Genomic DNA, 10513 nt, shown 5'->3' on the forward strand with positions numbered 1-10513 from the left:
CAACGGGCAGCCCCACGGTGCAGCCTGCGGCCCGCCGCAGACCTGGCTCGCGCTGGCACACAGGCGCCCTGGACACCGTGGCTGTCTCAGCAGTCACGCTGCCCGCTGGACAGCCCGCCACAGCAAGAGCCACCAGCGAGCGACGCGGAAGTCCACCTGTGGAGCCTCCATGTGCCCGTCGACACGGCCAGGCCAAGATCACCACGGGCACCAAGGCGCCCAGGCCAGACGGGCAGCGGTCACCCCAGTGCACAGCAGCATGCAGGGGTCAGGGCGCTGACAGGTGCCGGGGTCACGGGCCACCCGTGGCCACTCGGACACCCTTGGTGCTGATCCACACCCTCCCCACTGGCCACTCGTGGCCACACTCTCCTGGACCCCAGAGCGGTCCTGCCACAACAAGGTGGCAGCTGCAAAGCTGACCACCGTGGCCCCTCAAGACGAACAGGGCACCAGGACTCGCCGGCCACGCTTCCAAGCCCTCTCTGCCCCTCCTGCTGGACGTGGGTGTGACCCTTCCTGGGCCCCAGAGAGGCTGGGCCGGTCACCGCAGCGGAGAAGGAAAGCGGCCCCCAGGCCTCTGCCCAGCCCAGGCCTGCGGCGCACGCCCCCCACGCCGGCCAAGGGCAGGCCCAGGTCCCCTGCCCCCACGCCGCAGCAGGTCAGAACCACGCGCCCCCTTCCAAAGGCGCCCTGGCCGCACAGAGAGGCCGCGGGGCGGAAGGGCACACAGCAGCCCACAGCAGCACCTGGATGCGGACACGGGGCGGCGTCCGGCGGGAGGCAGGCTGCGGAGAGGGCAGCCGAGACACCGCTCCCGCGGCCGCCGCGGCGGCTATTTATAGCTGAGCTGCGAGCGAGGCAGCAGGGTCAGCACCCTGCTCGGCGGCGCCCACCGCCTGCTACCCTGCAGGGTGACCCGAGGGAATGGCTGGGTCAGGACGGAGACACGGCTGCAGAGCCCAGGGCCGGACTCACAGGGGGCCCAGGGCTGTCCCCAGGCAGGCCCACAGTCTCAGGGAGGGACACTAGAACAGACCTGCCCCGTCCATGCCAACTGACCCCCGAGGATGAGTGGACAGGTTGTGTGCCCAGGGCCAACGTCAACGCCACGTGCCTCGGGTTCCCCACCTCTTAACAGGAAACTGCAGGGCTGGCCGTGGGGGACGGCAGGCCTCCCTGAACCCGCCCGGGGCCACTGTGCAGGGAGCTGCCCGCCCACCCCCCGCAGGCAGCACACGCCCTGCGAACCGGACGCCAGGTGGACGCCCCACCTGCGAGGGCACCCGGCATCCATCACTGGCCCCGGGGCCCAGGAGGCAGGAGGGCAAGTGTGCCACCCGACAGGCAGAGCCCAAGGCCAGTGCCCATCCACAGGGCCCAGGGGCCAGCACCACACTAGCCCGAGGAAGAGACAGAAGGCAGGCCACAGGGTCCTGGAGAGGCCACCAGCAAGCGCACTGCTTCTGGGCCCCGAGACAGGGATGGTGGGCAGCCTGGACCCCACCCACCACGTGTCCTGCACTGTCCTAGAACCTGGGGCACGGCAGGGCAGAGACGAAGCCCTGCCCCTGCAGAATGACCACTCTGGAGGGCGGCAGCTGCAGAGGGACTGAAGGAGGGCACAGGAGGGCGCACAGGGGCCAGCGAGGCCACAGAGGTGGCAGGTGCCAAGGAACAGGATGTGTCTCAGGGATGCCGGGGAAGGGTGTTCTGAGCAGAGCCAGTGCAAAGGCCCTGAGGTGGGAACTGGTCCGGGGAAAACAGCAGCGCCACGAGCAAGGACAGGACCACAGCTGCCCACACAGCCCACCCGCCAGGGCAAGAGCGGGAACCCGCTGCAGCTGGCAGGCTCTGTGCACTTTGGTCCACAGCGGCCACGTGGGCGGACAGCAGGCCCCGCAGAAGGCCGTGTGCACCACTCGGACTCAGGCGCAGCTGTGGCAAAGGCTCCCGACACTCACTCCAGGGTCTGGAGGCTGCGGGCCGAGGGCAGGGTGCAGGCGGGCTGGCTCCCTCCGCAGAGAACCCGGTCCGGCCTCCGTCCAGCGCCTGGCGGCTCCCCTCCGACAGGACAGCAGCACAGGGCGGAGGCACCCTGCGCAGTGTGGCCGGCCCTGACCAGCACGTCTGCCAAGGCATTTCTCAAGGTCACAGGGCAGGACCTTCAAGGGACGTGAACAAGGCAGGAGCGGGACGCCAGCCCCCACGGGCCGAGAGCGGCGGGCAGGGCACGCGTGCGGAGGTGGGAGGCGGGGCTGCGGGCAGAGTGGCGCCCGACCTCTGCTGCGGGGCCAGCTGACCCGCAGGCCACCCAAAGCCACCACCCGCCCCTCGGGCCCCTGTGCTGGCAGCCACGGCCACCTCTGCCCGCAGGCCCGCCTCGTTAGCCTGCCGAGCTGGCTGGTGCCGGGGAGGTTGCCATGGCCACAGAGACACGGCAGCCGCCGGGCAGGCTCCCCGGGGGCTCAGCGGGCACTGCGAGTTCAGCGCCCCGAGGGCCCCGAGGCAGCTCTGGCCTGGCTTCCAGGATGTGACCAGAGCCCTGGCAGAGGAGCCCCAGCACAAGGAAGGCGCCCGCCGCACTCGGACCTCCAGGACGGGCCACCCACACCTGCGCTGGGCACGCGGACTGCCGGGTTCAGGGGCGCGGGTGTCCCGCTGGGCGTCAGGCAGGGCACACGGCACCAGCAGGAAGGCCCGAGGCACGGGCGCCAGCGGTCAGCGTTGCAGGGTGTGGACTGAGGTCCCTGTGGACACCGCCAAGAGGGGCGAGGAGGCACCTGGCCTGCAGTCGGCCCACAGCCAGGCGCAGGACCGGGGGCTGGACGCCTAGGGCACGAATGGCCTCCTGAGGCGACCGCCCCGTCCAGGGCTCCCTGTGGCTCAATCTGTGGCACGGAGACCCAGCCCAGGAGATCGGAGGCCGGAGCCTCAGCCAGGGGACCCACGAGAGGCCGTCCCCAAGAGCCAGCGGCAGCCCAGGCTCCGATGCGCACAGTAGCAGTGGCCAGTCACCGGGTCTCCCATCCACCCCCAATGGCCACCTGGACGCCTGCCTCCCAGGTTCCTCTCCCAGCTCAGGCTCCCGAGGTCCAAGAAGCAGCGGAGGCGCAGCGTCAGCAGCAGGCCCAGGCTGGGACGAGGGCCGGGCACCCAGGAAGGCCCACCACCAGGGCTTTCCCTCAAGCCAGCAGCTCGCAAGGACCCCAGCAGGCCACCAAGGGACGTCCCCACCACCCGAGTTGCTCCCCGTCGTCTTCCAGGCAGATCTGAGTGGGCATCCCAAGACCCGGCCCAGCGCTGGCCCCGCTGAGACCCGCCACGGCGCCAGGTCCTCCTCCAGGACGGGCCTGGGAGGAGCCACACCCACCCCAGGCTGGGGACACACAGAAGCGTCTTGCAAAGCCTCTCCTTTCCCCTGGCTCCAGCCCTGGCTCCTCGACCCTGCAAGAGCTGAGAACCTCAGGAATTCACAGGATAAGATGAAATCGGAACGCGCAGTCAGGGCAAAGGGAAAAGCAGAGGTGAACTAGCCCAAGCTCAAGGTGAAGCCGGAAAACCACCATTACACCAGCAACTGCTGAGAGCAGGCTGCAAATTTGGCTCTGAGCTTCCTAGCAGCCAAACCAAAGAAGGAAATAAGAGAGCAGCAAGCAACTTCAAGCACATGGTGTGGCTGCCCCAGGATGCAGGAGGTGCTTCGTCAGCTCCACAGCCCTGCAGGAAGGCGGCATCGTGGCCTCGGGCAACACTCAGGAGGCACAGAGGGCCAGTCAGCAAGGGCCCGCGGCTTCGCCATGCGGGCCTCTCCTACTGCAGGAGCCTTGCGGGAGCCCGGGGTGACAGGGCCCCTCTGGCGGGCCGTTAAACTCACACGCCTCTCTGGGCCCGAGTTCCCGACCTGAAGACCTGCGAGGCCCAGCTGGCGCTGAGGTCAGCAAAGGCTTCCGTGAAGGGCCGGCGGGAAGCACCCCAGGCCCCGGGCAACCCTGCACACGCCAGGAACGGGCCCTCTGCACCCAATAAAACACTACTCACGGACACAGAGCGTGCACCTCGTGGAATTCACGCGTCATGAAGTGTCACTCTTCTTTTGAGTCCTTCTCAATCATCAAAAACACAGAAGGCGTTCTCAGTGGGCAAGTCCTTAAACCAGGAGGGGCAGCCGGCTGACCCCGGCTTCGCCCGCTCCAGAGCACGCTGGGGACCCCCGCAGCCCGGACGCCAACCCGCGTAGGGAGTGCCCACGCGTCTGGTTTTAGGAGGCACACGCGCGCGCCCTGGCCCCCAAGGCCTGTGTGCGCCCAGGGTGTCCGGGGCCTTTAGGCTGCACCTGCAGAGGACGGGGACCGGGAGGGGGAGCCGGTGCTCCGCTGCGCTTCCTGACAGCGGCCATGCTTTCTACAGTCCCCATCTTGTATAAAAAGAAACTTTCCTAAAGCCCCCGCGACTGGCAGGGGAGGCAGGACCTGGTTCTTCAAATGAAATTCAAGATGCAACGTTAGCCCCCAAATGTTCCCCGAGCCGAGTCCACACAGGACGCGAGTTCGCAGCAGCAGGTGAGCGCCACCCACGCATGGCCACGAGGTCTTGCAGGCAGGGCCTGGGGTCCTCTGCCGGCTGGGTCAGCCACCCACACCGCAGCCTCCCCCTGAGCCCGGGCCAGGGTGGCAGGGACGGGGCCCGCCCCAGGGGGGAAGACGAGGGCGGGGCCGAGAAGGATGAGAACAGGAGACACTCGGCCAGGGCCCGAGACAGGCCTCTGGGGCCCGTGTCCACAGCGGTGAGTCCCTGGGGCCACGCTGCCCGAGAGACGGGGCCCAGGAGCCACGTGTGGCTATTTGAAGGCATTAAAATGAAATAAAAATCAAGTGCTTCCCAGGGTTGCATTGCTGTGTCACCGTCACAGCTTCGGTGGTGGCAGATCGGGACACGCCCACTCCGCAGATGTGCTGCCCCCGGAGCTGGTGGGTCAGAGGAACCAGGGGCAGGAGGAAGACACCGGGCCCCTGCTGTGGGAAAAGCCCCCCGGGGCGCCCTGTGCAGAGGACACAGGTCAGAGAGGGCGGAGGCCGGGCCAGCACCCATCCCCCTCGCCCCGTGGGCCCAGCCGGCCGACCAAGGGCCACCACCACGGCCACCGGAGGTCACTTAAGTTAATTAAGTTAAATAGATCCCAGCCCAGGAGCCCAGCAACGCCGGCCACCGGCAGCCGACAGCACAGGGCTCTTCCCCCGCTGGCCGCGCCCTCCAAGGGTAAAGAGGCTGAGGCCAGGTCAGAGCCGCGGCTCGTTAAGAGCCACGGAAGCAGGATTCGAACCCAGGCCTCCGCCTGGCACCAGAGGACTCCCTCAGTCGGGTCGAACCAGGGCCCTCACGTGCTGGGCCAGCACTCTCTCGCTGGGTCCTTCCAGAACCGCAGGGGGCCTGTCACAGTGGGCGTCCTTGCCTGGCGTCCCCAGAGCTGCCAGGGCCTCCAGAGGCCCAGGTGCCCCAAGCACCCGGCAGACACCAGCGATTAAAGAGACCGGGAGGCCCAGCCTTCCAGGCACAGGGGACTCCCCAGCACGCCTGAGTCAGCAGCCGGCCAGCGGGACAGAAGCCCCCTGTCTGCGGGCGGCAGCGAGCCCCAACCTGGACTCAGGCAGAGAGAGGCTTTCCATTCAGGCCCCTTCCCAGCAGCCCTTTAAGAGGAAGGAACGGGTCATCAAGTTCAACCAACCTGACACCAAGGACGGGTCCCCGACAGAGTCCTCAGGGACATCTCCACTCTCTTGTGCAGGAGCCAACTGATGGTGCCCCGGGGCCGTTCAACCCCCAGGACAATGAAGTCCCACCTCAGGAAGGAGCAAACTGCGGCTCAGAGAAGGTAAGTAACTTGCCTAGAGTCCAACAGCGGGAGGCCTAAGCTCCACCTCCCGAATCCTCTCCAACACCCCCAGAGGGAAGGAGCCCACGTTACAGACAGGGAAGGGCCCCAGAGTCCCAAGAGGAGCAGGGACCAACCTGAGCAGGCGTGTGAAGGACTAGGGACTCGGCCCGGAGATGCACCGGTCAGGACCTGCAACTTAACTGGCCGCCCCCTGGGGACTGCCTGAGGTCTGTTTGGATGACTTTGGGTTTTGGTGCTGGTGACTGAACCCAGCGGCACTTTGCCACTGAGCCATGTCCCCAGCCTTCTCTTGATTTTTAATTTTGAGGCTGGGTCTTGCAATGTTGTGGAGGCTGACCTTGGATCTATGGTCCTCCTGTCACAGCCTCCCAGGTTGCCGGGACAACAGGTGGGCACCAGGCGGGTGATTCCTTACAGGTCTGTGAACCCAGGGTCAAGGCCCCGGGCAGCACGGAGGTGTCAGAACTCACTTCCTCCGCCATGGAGGTACCAATGACGATGACTTCTCCATCGCAGGAACAAGTGCCACCTGGCCCTGTGACCTCCTGCACCATCTATAAAGTGGGACTAGGCTTTCGCCTTCCCCAGGTTCTCCCAGCTCACGCCAGCCTCAGCCGAGGTCCCCAGGGACACAGCCTGCGCCGGGCACTCCAGGCCACGGAGCTCAGCGGATGCTGCTTTCTGGAGCCCCCGTCACACACCCGCTAAATAATTCAAAACCGTGTTTTCGCTTCAAATAAACAGCCCTGTCTCCAAGGCAAAGCCAGATTTGCATGAATGTTTAAGATAAAATGAGACTTCAAAGAAATGCCAGTCCTGCAGCCACACATCCCACTCGAGCCCTGGGGAGGCCCACACCGGGCCCCCACCCCGCCCCGTCCCCAGCAGACCTGCAGGTGCTGCTCCAGGGGAGACCCCCCATTCCCACCCTGATGAACAACCCCAGGTCCTGATGCTTACTCCCGCTTCCAAGCTGTGTGGTCCTGGCCAGGTCACTAAACCTCCCTGGGCCTCAAAGTCACCACCTATAAAATGGGACAGTAATGGCACCAACTCAGAGTATGCTTATGGAGAGGAAGCCAGCAGGCTGGGCGGCACCGTGCCTGGCACGGCCTGAGGGCTGCCTGCTGCGGTTCCGCAGCGCCTCAGGCTGGGGGCCTCCCCAGGCAGCTGGGCAGGCTGCACCCCTCCCCTGGGCGGCTCGGGCAGGAATGCTGGAGGCGGCACCTGCGGAGGCTGCCGTCTGGGGCTGGAGACGCGGAAAGGAAACAGAAGAGGAGACACACAGACAAGTAAGAGCCGCAGCCCCACGGGCAGCGCACCTGACGGGGACTGGTTCAGGGAGCCAGCTGGGTGCGGGTCCGACGCCCAACTCAGGGCCAAGCACAGACTCCCTGGCCCGGCCCTCGGTGGGGTGGGGACACAGTGAGGAGCAGCCCCGCCACGCAGTTGGGGGGCAGGCCAGGAAGCCAGCAGATCCAGCCTGCACAGCAGGAGCTGGGCCAGCCTCCCTGGTGGGCAGCAGCCTCCCTCCGGGCCCCAGAACAATCGGGCCTCCCTGGGCTCCCGGCGGCTGTGGAGCCCCTGGAATCTCTGGGAGGTGGTGTATTAATTGGGGGAAAGAACGGATTATGCCAAATAAATCCTTCCTGCCAGCCGAGCCTCCACCGAGGGGCGGGGCCGCAGCCCCGAGGGTCCCCATCCCTCAGCGGGGCCTGACAGCCACATTACCATTTACATGGATTTATCAATAGTATCGATCCGGCGGGCGTAAATAGCTCAGTGGGAAGAGGCTGAGGCCGAGCCCACTGGGCTCCCGCCCCCACGTCTGGGCACGGAGGCTGCAGCCGTGGATTCCAAGCAGGGACGTGGCTGCGGGTGCGGGGAAGCCCTGCTCACTGCGGCTCCAGGCCCCGCACGGCCAGACTCAGTCTTGGCATGTGTGCCGTGGGTTGCGGGCCCAGGCCCTTCTCCATCTTCTGGGGAAGCAGAGGCGGGTGAGGAAGGAAGGCCCCTCTACCAGCAGGTCCCCACTTCCCCTCCAGGCAAGGTGAGTCTTCCAGGCTCTTGGATCAAAGGTCAGGCTGAGAGTCCAGGAATAACCACATGGTAACACACTCACCCCCTGCACATTATCCCATTAAGTGCACAGGACCCCAGGACTGGGTACCATTTTTACCCTCACTTTGCAGATGAGAACCCTGAAGCACAGAGAGGTTGAGTCATCTGCCCAGGGTCACACGGTCAGTGAGGCAGCCCAGGAAGCCAAAACCCAAGCAGCAGAGCTGCAGAGGGCCAGGCATGCAGCTGTGCCCCTCCTCAAGTCTCTGCCCCCAGCCCCCCTCAAGAGGCCACCCACGAAGAACACAGCGGTGCCCTAGGATGCCCTGCACACTGCTGGCCCTGAGAGCCCCGTTTATCACAGCAGCCGCAGGGACCCGGAGCTGGTTTAAAAGGGCAAAGTCAAGGCCACGATAACACATCCCAGCGTGGCCAGAACTCTCCCACCAGCCGGCAGGGATCCTCTCCCTCCTCCCTCCTCCTCCCTCCCCGCTCACACATCCTTCCTCCAAATCTGCAAAGAGGAAAAAAATAATAATCATAATAAAACCAGTTCTCACCAACAGGGGGGAGGAGGCGGGGGAGGAAGGGAGGAGGCTGAGCCGCCAGAACAGATCCGCCCCCGCTGCCTGCACCAGACCCTCGGGGAGCCGGAGCGCACGACAGGCGGCGGGAGGACACTCGCTTCCAGAAAAATAAACCTGAAATGTAAAAATAACGCCGGGCGCCCCACGCTAATTGGGCCCGGGCGGCAGCAGCTCGCAGGTACAGCGTGTCTCCGCCGCCCGGCCTCCCGCCCGCGCGCTCTTTCCTGCAAGTGTCCGGGCGGGGAGGGCGCGCCCGCGGCCGCCCGCACCTCCGCGGGCCCCGGGGACCCGGGCCGGGGCTGCCCGGTCCAGCCCAGCGGGACCCGCAGCGTTCCAACTTCCCAAACTAGTGTCCTCCCAAGTATCCGCACGGCCGGGAGGGCAGGGGGCGGCCGGGAAGGGACGGGGGCGGCCGGGGGCTCGGGGGGCGACCGGCGAGGGGCAGGGCCGGCGGGGGGCAGGGCGGCCCGCGGAGGCCCCGAGCCCGAGCCGCCCGCGCCCCCGGCCCGCCGCCCGCCGAGGCCTCCCCGCGCCCTCCGGGCGGCCAGGCCGCGCACCCGGAGCCTCGGCGCCCGCGCCCCCCGGAGGCCCGCGCCGCGCCGCCCCCAGGCCCGGCCGGGCGCACGCGGGGGCGGCCGGCGGCGGCGGCCGGCGCCCCGGGGCGCGGAGTTCCCCAAGTTCCCGCGGCCCCCGCCCCGGCCCGGGGCCGCGGCCCGACTCACCTCGCGGCGGCGGCGGCGGCGAGGCGCGGCCTGGCCCGGGCGCGGTCTGCGCGCCGCCCTAGGGCGCCGGGCCCCCGGCCCGCAACTTGGCGCGCATGGCGGGCGCAGGGCGCGCGGTCGGCGGGCGCGGCGGACGCGGGGTCGAGCGGCCCGGCCTGCCCGCGGCTCGCGCTCCCGGCGGCGGCGGCAGGAGGAGGGCGGGGCGCCGGCCGGGAGGCGGCTCCGCCGCCGCCGCTCCCCCCGCGCCGCCGCGCCCGGCCCGGCCCTCCGGCGCCTTAAAGGGCCCGCGCCGCCTGCCCCGGCCGCGCGCCCCCGGCCGCGCGCCCGCGCCACGCACGCACACTCTCGGCGCGACGCCGAGTTTCTTTTTGGCAGCGCCCCGAAGGAGGAAGGAGGGGAGGGCGCCCGCCGCCGCCCCCTCCCCCGCCTCCCGCGCGGCCCAGACGCTCCGCTTGGAATCGCGTTTCAGCTATTAAATTATAACTCGGGAGCGGCCGGTGGACGGGGAGAGGGCGCCGGGGGAGGGCCACACACAGAGCCCGGCAGGGACACACACAGATGCGCAGGGACATGCATGGTGGCGCTCACTCGGGGCTGCGGCAGGCGGGAGGACTGAGCAGCCGGCCTGAGCTGCTGGGCCTCACCAGGCGGAGAGCCAGCCCAGGTGGACCGTGCCGTGGCCCAGGCCGCCACAGACCTGAGCTGAGCAGCGAGCGACCCAGGGAGTTCTCAGCACAGGGGGGCATGTCCACCATAAGGTGAGCTTCCGGGGGCAGGTTGCTGACTTTGTGCACTGCCTGTGACAGGGAGGACTCGGCCATATGTCCTTCAGAAGACACCCACGCGGGGACGTTCGGGGGAAACCAGTGCGGACCTGCAGCAAGCCTGTGGTCCATACGGCCACACACCCAAGATCTTGCCCAGGGGAGCCACACATGCCCCAACCGGGAAGCATGCGTCACACCAAGCACACGTGCACACCCATGCAAGCACAGCACACTCCCTGCTCCAGCAGGAACTTGTCCCCACCAGCCGGGTACCGACGACTCTGTCCTCATTTAGCTCCTGCAGCCCCAGGGCACACCCTCCCGCCGCCCCATCTTTTCCAGCGGCCGAGGGCACCGGGCGCCGCAGGCCTGCGGCCTCCCTCCCTCCCTCCCTCCTCTTCTGCTTTCCCCTAAGATGTTGGAGAGTTTGAATTTTTTTTTTTTTCAGTTCAACTTTCCTTTTTTGGAGTGACGTCTCAG

General features: G+C 67.5%; 1 protein-coding gene across 1 annotated transcript in view; it reads right to left on the minus strand.

The window, feature by feature from the left end:
• Ncor2 (nuclear receptor corepressor 2) overlaps positions 1 to 9454 on the minus strand; it is a 137257-nt gene extending 127803 nt beyond the window's left edge. Inside the window, exon 1 of the mRNA XM_047562872.1 lies at positions 9267 to 9454. The gene's annotated coding sequence lies outside the window, so the exon portion shown is untranslated. The remainder of the gene's footprint in view (positions 1 to 9266) is intronic.
• Positions 9455 to 10513: the final 1059 nt, after the last annotated feature.

The sequence above is a fragment of the Sciurus carolinensis genome, chromosome 8 (assembly GCF_902686445.1).
Source record: "Sciurus carolinensis chromosome 8, mSciCar1.2, whole genome shotgun sequence".
NCBI classification, from domain to species: domain Eukaryota; kingdom Metazoa; phylum Chordata; class Mammalia; order Rodentia; family Sciuridae; genus Sciurus; species Sciurus carolinensis.